The sequence below is a fragment of the Lactuca sativa genome, chromosome 4 (genome assembly GCF_002870075.4).
Source record: "Lactuca sativa cultivar Salinas chromosome 4, Lsat_Salinas_v11, whole genome shotgun sequence".
In the NCBI taxonomy this organism is placed as follows: domain Eukaryota; kingdom Viridiplantae; phylum Streptophyta; class Magnoliopsida; order Asterales; family Asteraceae; genus Lactuca; species Lactuca sativa.
The window spans coordinates 235,037,486-235,045,850 of record NC_056626.2 but is presented as its reverse complement, the minus strand read 5'-3'; positions in this window follow the sequence as shown (position 1 = coordinate 235,045,850).

Sequence of the window (8,365 nt, the reverse complement as noted above, 5' to 3'; positions counted from 1 at the left end):
GGCCCAGGAGCATGATCTATGGCCGTAAACTCTCATATGTAGGGTATTTGATGAGTTTAAGGTCCCCAAACTATTTTGAGATGACTCTAGAATTTACCACAAGGCTATTGGTTAAGTTTGAAAGCATTTGGACATGTTAAAATGAGTTTACTCTCCATTTTTGAGGGGTTTACGGCCCAAGCATGAACCTTGGCCGTAAACTCCTTTTTACTCCCCAAAAATTATGTTTGAAATGTTCTAAGGCCAATATCTTTATGCTAAAATTCATATCTAAGCCTTGTTTGAGTCTAGGAAGGGTTTAAGGGCTTAAAACCCATTTAATTTGGTGTTTACGGCCTAGGCACCTTCCTGGGCTGTAAACTCATTATAATCTCTCAAAATTCATGTCCAAAGTGTTCTAAGTCCAATCCATGAAGTCATTTAGCCATATCTAAATTCTAGTTGTGGTTTGGAAGGGTTTTGTTGCTCAAAAACCCCCTTTAAATGAGTTTACGGCCTAGGATAGTTCTAGGGCCGTAAACACATGATAATGGTCCTAGTCCATAGATTAAACTCGAATTTGAAGGCTAAAGAGCTTACCAAACAAGCTAGGGAAGGTACCTTGGAGATTAGAAGCCTTAAACTTGAGATTTGGACCCTTAAACTTGGATTTAGGAGAGAGGTTAGAGAGAGAGTAGAGAGAGAGAAAAAAATCTTCAAATAATAGCTTGAACATGTTTAAATAAGTCCTAAGTTCGGGGCACGGTGGAATTCTACCCGATACCGGCATTAAGCGAGGCTTTAGGTCGCACCCGATTAAGTTTCCGTCTCCCGGCGGGGACGTTTCTAAACTTTTTGAAATAAGCATTTTGGGCTAAATTCATGAGTTCCTAAGAGGTTTGGACACTCATTGGATTATAATAAACATATAAATTTATTTAATTTAACCCAAAAATGGAAAACGAAACAAATCGATTAACGACGTATTTTACGGGTAGAATGGGTTTTTCGACAATGGAAAACTTCGGGTTGTTACATTATCCCCTGTTAGAGGGAATTTCGTCGCGAAATTCAAAAAATAAGATATAGATCATGAATTTGGAATGAGACATGAATGGATTTGTTGCCTCGAATCTTCACTTTCTCAAGTAGGATCAGGTCTCCGCTTGACGTTCCAGTGAACCCTCACTGTCGGGACGCGTCTTGATTTCGTTGAGTAGATACTTCTCAAAGACCGAGACGTGAAGTATCATAGGAATGTTACTAAGTTTTGAGGATAGCCGAAGTTTGAAGGTTACGGAATCGTTCCTACGAGGATTCGCAAAGGGTCTAATGTTACTAAGTTACAGGTTTTGCTTTGCTTATCTCCATAACCAAGGAAAATGGTTTGACCGAAGGGTGTCACTATGAACTCATGGTGGTCAGGTCTTGGTTGCTGTATTGGATATATCATCCTCCCGAAGGTTCGGTTACGAGTAGTTCCAAGAATTAGGTTAATACAAGACTTGACTAGCCGTTTGGAAGGAATTCTCGAGGATTCTTGGAAAAAGGCATCGGGAAAGAGTTGTAGACTTCCCGTTTTCCCGAATATCATACGGACGGGGAATAGATGGAAAAACTTTCTAAACTTTGATGCACGAAGAATATGAGTATTGGGTCAAAGGAAAGATACGATTAGACGACCCTTTCGAAGACAAGACTAACCGCATGAATGAGACTAAGTCATTCCATGCTGAGTTTGCATCAAATTTTTCCATGAAAGGTTTACCTTTAAATCAAATGGAAAGGGATAACCATCCGAATTTAGAATACGATCTAAGGGTATGACGTTAACGCTTTCCTTCTCACTGGTTGGCCATCTCGACGGTACAATTTTCGATCACTAACGAAGGATTTAGTTTAGAAGGTTATTTGAATGCATGATTAGCAAATTCTTATAGCATTATAATCGAAAAGGATTACGGGCACAAGGTTTATCGAAAGGAAGTATACCTGTGGCAACGGTGGGATCGACGGCTGTTCTTTCTTGCCGCATAGTTAGGACTCTCCCGGTGTTGCCAGACGTTACTGTCTTTGGACAGTTTCGCTTATAGTGCCCGACCTCTCCACAGCTATAGCAGGCTTGACCGATACCAGCTCCGGAAGCTTGACTAGTTGATGGGGTTGGGGTTTTGCAGGTTCGTGCGAGATGACCTTCTTGGCCACAACTTCTACAGAACTTTGCACAACAAGGGCCAGGGATGCGATGGTGATAGTTACATCGGTCACACCACGGGAAGGTACCGACATATCCGGTAACAGGTACTTGAGATGTGGAATTGACAACAGAAATGGCAGCAGGGGTAGTGGCAGCGTGGACTGCCACTATTTGCTGTTTCTTCGAGGGTTCTGGAGAAGACTGACTCTTCTTCTTCTTTCTCCAAAACTTTCTTTTCTCGCCACTCTTTTCTGTTGGCTCGGGAGTGGTGCCTGCTTCCTCCTGATCATCATTGTGATCGATTAAAGTTTGTGCCAAATATTTGGCGCTGTCATAGGTATCTGGCTTTGCTGCGATAACATTCCCTTTGGTTGGCTGAGTTAATCCCCATATGAATGTTTCTACCTTTTTGCTTTCCGGGGTAACCATTCCCAGACAAAGGAGTGCCAGGTCATCAAACCATGAAGTGTAAGAGACGATATCGGAACCTTTCATCTTAAGATTCCATAGCTCATGTTCCAGCTTCTGGATTTCACCCCGAGGGCAATACTCCGCACGTAGTAGTTCCTCCATAACTTCCCATCCCATAGCATTGGCTACCGGTAAGCCCAGGGATTTGACTCGGCCGTTCCACCAAGTCAAAGCCTTATCGGTAAACGTACATGCGGCAAATTTTACCTTATCAGATTCCGAACAGGCGCAAATCTCGAAGATAGATTCGATTTTCTGTAACCACCGAGTTAGAGCAATGACACCCCCTGTGCCATCGAAGAATGTCGATTTTGCGTTCATGAAGTCTTTATAGGAACACTCCTTCCGGTGTCCTTGATTACCTTCTGGGTTTTGGGTACCACCCCCTGAACCACTAGGGTTCAGTTGAGGTAGGAGAGCTGATATGGTGGCAGAAATAGTTGCCTGAAGTGTTTACAAATCAATTTGAATATGAGGTGGTGGCGGTGGAGGGTTGTTGGTCTTTGAGCTGGGTCATTTCCTCGGAGGCATCTTGATCTAAAAAGATCAGGAAAGAGAGGATCATAAGTCCTCTGAATTGAATTAAGAGATATGGATCAGAGGATATCTCATCATTACAGACATAGCACCATATTAAGCAATGAAGCAGGAAAGAGTGATCAAGGTAGAAAAATTTATCGCTAGAGGAATGATCAAGGAACAACACGTGTACGAGGATTTCTACTAAGGATCGGCTTGAGAAATACTCCCATTGTATTTCTTGGTTCGCTGCAGTGACGACTCATTGTTTTGGATATTGGGTAAGTTTTAGGTATGCTGCGTACCACAGTCACTCCCAAGCACATGTTGGCCGTGTCTCAAATGAATATAGTTGGCCAGGCTATATTGATCCTAGGCACGACTACATAACTGCCCAGGTTTAACCGCAGTGTACAACACCCATTTACTTATATTTTGTTCTACTTGTAGTTACGGATTTCGACGGTCGGTATACTTGTATACTTTAGAAATTATTTATATTCGTAGAGTATACTTTTAGTTCAGAGCACTTAGGCCCTTTAATGTTTATAGTCTTATACCATGTAAGCTTTGGTATACCAGTTCACTATAAACAAGGGCTCTGATACCAATCTGTCACACCACGAAAACCAAAGGCGGAAACATTTTCGGGGTTGACTCCACGTTGAGTATCAAATCCAATGCACATAGTAAAGCAGTAATCACAAAACATTACATTACATAATATTGTTTACATCTGTTTGAAAGTAAAGTTGTACAAGTGTTTTACATATGTAATATAAACAAAAGTAAAGACGAGTCTTCGGGATGTTCCGTCTTCTCCAAAAGGTTGCGGTGTACCTGTCTATCACTGACCTGAGAATACAAGCAGTTTGAAAATTAACATAAAGCTGGTGAGTTCATAAGCGGTTTAGTTTTGAAAAGAACGAGTTCCTTTACTTTCTGGAAAAGTTGTTGATCAAGAAAATCCCATATATTGTTATGAAAACTGTTTGGTTATCCTTTGTTATAATTTCGAAAACGGTTGGTTATGTCATTCCAGGAAAATCCCATATTTTCCTTATAGTTTTAAGTTATTCGTTTGTTACTTTATCCGTTCAGGTGTTGTTGTACTACCCAGGAAAATCCCATATTTTCCTATGTGTTGAGTTGTCTATTTGTATCTAGATTCGTTACTGGTTATTATGTTATCCCAGGAAAATCCCATATTTTCCTAAGTGTGGTGGTTGGTTTCTTAAGTTTGATTTCGAAGTAATAGAAATTCTGATATGTGTTCTATTGGTTAAGTATTCTAAACCCTTAGTTATTCTACTTTAGAATGGCTATTATCTACTAATTTAGTTGTACTTTCGAATATTTGGAATCACACAGAAGTGTACATTACAGTATTTTCGAAGTTTTGCTGAATTCCAAAAGAGTATATTAGTTGTGTATTCGAAGCTCTGTCGACATTCTGAGGCGGATATATTTGAAACTCAGTAGAGGTCCAGAGGTGTCTTTTTGTATTAAATTCGAAGCTCTGGTGACACTCAAGGGGTACACTAACTGTATAATCGAAGTCTTAGTGTCAACCAAAGGCGTCATTTCGCATTCGTAGTCGTATTCGTATTCATATTCGTATTCGTATTCGTAGTCGTATTCATATTCGTAGTCATATTCGTATTCGTATTCGTATTCGTATTCGTATTCGTATTCGTATTCGTATTCGTATTCGTATTCGTATTCGTATTCGTATTCGTATTCGTATTCATACTAGATTACATTCGTATTCGTATTCGTATTAGATTAGATTTGCATTCATATTCGTAGCAGGTTATATTCGTATTGACCTTAGATATGATTAGTATGATTTCTTATACAAAGAGAATATAGTTACAATACTTTAAAAGAAATCTATATTTAACCTGCAATTCGAGATGTCAGTTATCACAAATATTTGGAAATCAAGATATTTAGTAAGCAAGACCATTGAGTTGAAAATCAGTTTAAGTACAAAATACACTTGTACTTATTGCTTGTATTCCCCCCCCCCCCCCCCCCCGATAACAATGAAAACACGGAAAAAGGGTAGGGGTATGAACTCACCGGACTAGGAAATGTGACGGTTTCGGACACTAAATGTTGGTTCGGGGCTTGATTATTTGCGATGTCCCTATGTAAATGAAATAATGTCCATATATATCTAATTAGATTTACAATCACTAACTATATGGGACATTACACTCCAATGAGATTAAACACCTCAAAACGAGTGTTTGGAGTGACCCGGGTGACATCTTCGGACGTGTAATGGCACTAGGGACTTGGGATTTGAGTTTACTCCCTAAGAGTAAACATTTAAGGGAGTTTACAACCACAAAACACATACACACATAAGTTTACGACCGTAAACTCATGTTGGTGTGATTTTGAGTGTTTAATGGCTTGTTTGGACATGGGGATTGTTGGAATGGACTTCTAAAATGCCTTGGAATAAAATTATGGGACTTATACCATGTTTAAGGGAGTTCACGGCTGTAAACTTGGAGTTTATAGCCGTAAACTCTCCCATGGTCATGAATAATTACTTTGGGACACAAGGAACAATCACATGCGATTCTAGTTAATTTTCCAAGCCTTGTTATGATTTTAGGGCACCATTTAGCATACATTTAGGAGTTTACAGCCCAGGAGCATGATCTATGGCCGTAAACTCTCATATGTAGGGTATTTGATGAGTTTAAGGTCCCCAAACTATTTTGAGATGACTCTAGAATTTACCACAAGGCTATTGGTTAAGTTTGAAAGCATTTGGACATGTTAAAATGAGTTTACTCTCCATTTTTGAGGGGTTTACGGCCCAAGTATGAACCTTGGCCATAAACTCCTTTTTACTCCCCAAAAATTATGTTTGAAATGTTCTAAGGCCAATATCTTTATTCTAAAATTCATATCTAAGCCTTGTTTGAGTCTAGGAAGGGTTTAAGGGCTTAAAACCCATTTAATTTGGTGTTTACGGCCTAGGCACCTTCCTGGGCCGTAAACTCATTATAATCTCTCAAAATTCATGTCCAAAGTGTTCTAAGTCCAATCCATGAAGTCATTTAGCCATATCTAAATTCTAGTTGTGGTTTGGAAGGGTTTTGTTGCTCAAAAGCCCCCTTTAAATGAGTTTACGGCCTAGGATAGTTCTAGGGCCGTAAACACATGATAATGGTCCTAATCCATAGATTAAACTCGAATTTGAAGGCTAGAGAGCTTACCAAACAAGCTAGGGAAGGTACCTTGGAGATTAGAAGCCTTAAACTTGAGATTTGGACCCTTAAACTTGGATTTAGGAGAGAGGTTAGAGAGAGAGTAGAGAGAGAGAGAAAAAGCTTCAAATGATAGCTTGAACATGTTTAAATAAGTCCTAAGTTCGGGGCACGGTGGAATTCTACCCGATACCGGCATTAAGCGAGGCTTTAGGTCGCACCCGATTAAGTTTACGTCACCCGGCGGGGACGTTTCTAAACTTTTTGAAATAAGCATTTTGGGCTAAATTCATGAGTTCCTAAGAGGTTTGGACACTCATTGGATTATAATAAACATATAAATTTATTTAATTTAACCCAAAAATGGAAAACGAAACGAATCGATTAACGGCGTATTTTACGGGTAGAACGGGTTTTTCTACAATGGAAAACTTCGGGTTGTTACATTATCCCCCCGTTAGAGGGAATTTCGTCCCGAAATTCGAAAAATAAGATATAGATCATGAATTTGGAATGAGACACGAATGGATTTGTTGCCTCGAATCTTCACTTTCTCAAGTGGGATCAGGTCTCCGCTTGACGTTACAGTGAACCCTCACTGTCGGGATGCGTCTTGATTTCGTTGAGTAGATACTTCTCAAAGACCGAGACGTGAAGTATCATAGGAATGTTACTAAGTTTTGAGGATAGCCGAAGTTTGAAGGTAACGGAATCGTTCCTACGAGGATTCGCAAAGGGTCTAATGTTACTAAGTTACAGGTTTTGCTTTTCTTATCTCCATAACCAAGGAAAATGGTTTAACCGAAGGGCGTCACTATGAACTCATGGTGATCAGGTCTTGGTCGCTGTATTGGATATATCATCCTCCCGAAGGTTCGGTTACGAGTAGTTCCAAGAATTAGGTTAATACAAGACTTGACTAGCCGTTCGGAAGGAATTCTCGAGGATTCTTGGAAAAAGGCATCGGGAAAGAGTTGTAGACTTCCCGTTTTCCCGAATATCATACGGACGGGGAATAGATGGAAAAACTTTCTAAACTTTGATGCACGAAGAATATGAGTGTTGGGTCAAAGGAAAGATACGATTAGATGACCCTTTCGAAGACAAGACTAACCGCATGAATGAGACTAAGTCATTCCATGCTGAGTTTGCATCAAATTTTTCCATGAAAGGTTTACCTTTAAATCAAATGGAAAGGGATAACCATCCGAATTTAGAATACGATCTAAGGGTATGACATTAACGCTTTCCTTCTCACTGGTTGGTCATCTCGACGGTACACATTTCGATCACTAACGAAGTATTTAGTTTAGAAAGTTATTTGAATGCATGATTAGCAAATTTTTACAGCATTATAATCGAAAAGGATTACGGGCACAAGGTTTATCGAAAGGAAGTATACCTGTGGCAACGGTGGGATCGACGACTGTTCTTTCTTGCCCCATAGTTAGGACTCTCCCGGTGTTGCCAGACGTTACTGTCTTTGGACAGTTTCGCTTATAGTGCCCGACCTCTCCACAGCTATAGCAGGTTTGACCGATACCAGCTCCGGAAGCTTGACTAGTTGATGGGGTTCGGGTTTTACAGGTTCGTGCGAGATGACCTTCCTGGCCACAATTTCTACAGAACTTTGCACGACAAGGGCCAGGGATGCGATGGTGATAGTTACATCGGTCACACCACGGGAAGGTACCGACATATCTGGTAACAGGTACTTGAGATGTGGAATTGACAACAGAAATAGCAGCAGGGGTAGTGGCAGCATGGACTGCCACTATTTGCTGTTTCTTCGAGGGTTCTGGAGAAGACTGAATCTTCTTCTTCTTTCTCCAAAACTTTCTTTTCTCGCCACTCTTTTCTCTTGGCTCGGGAGTGGTGCCTGCTTCTTCCTGATCATCATTGTGATCGATTAAAGTTTGTGCCAAACATTTGGTGCTGTCATTGGTATCTGGCTTTGCTGCTATAA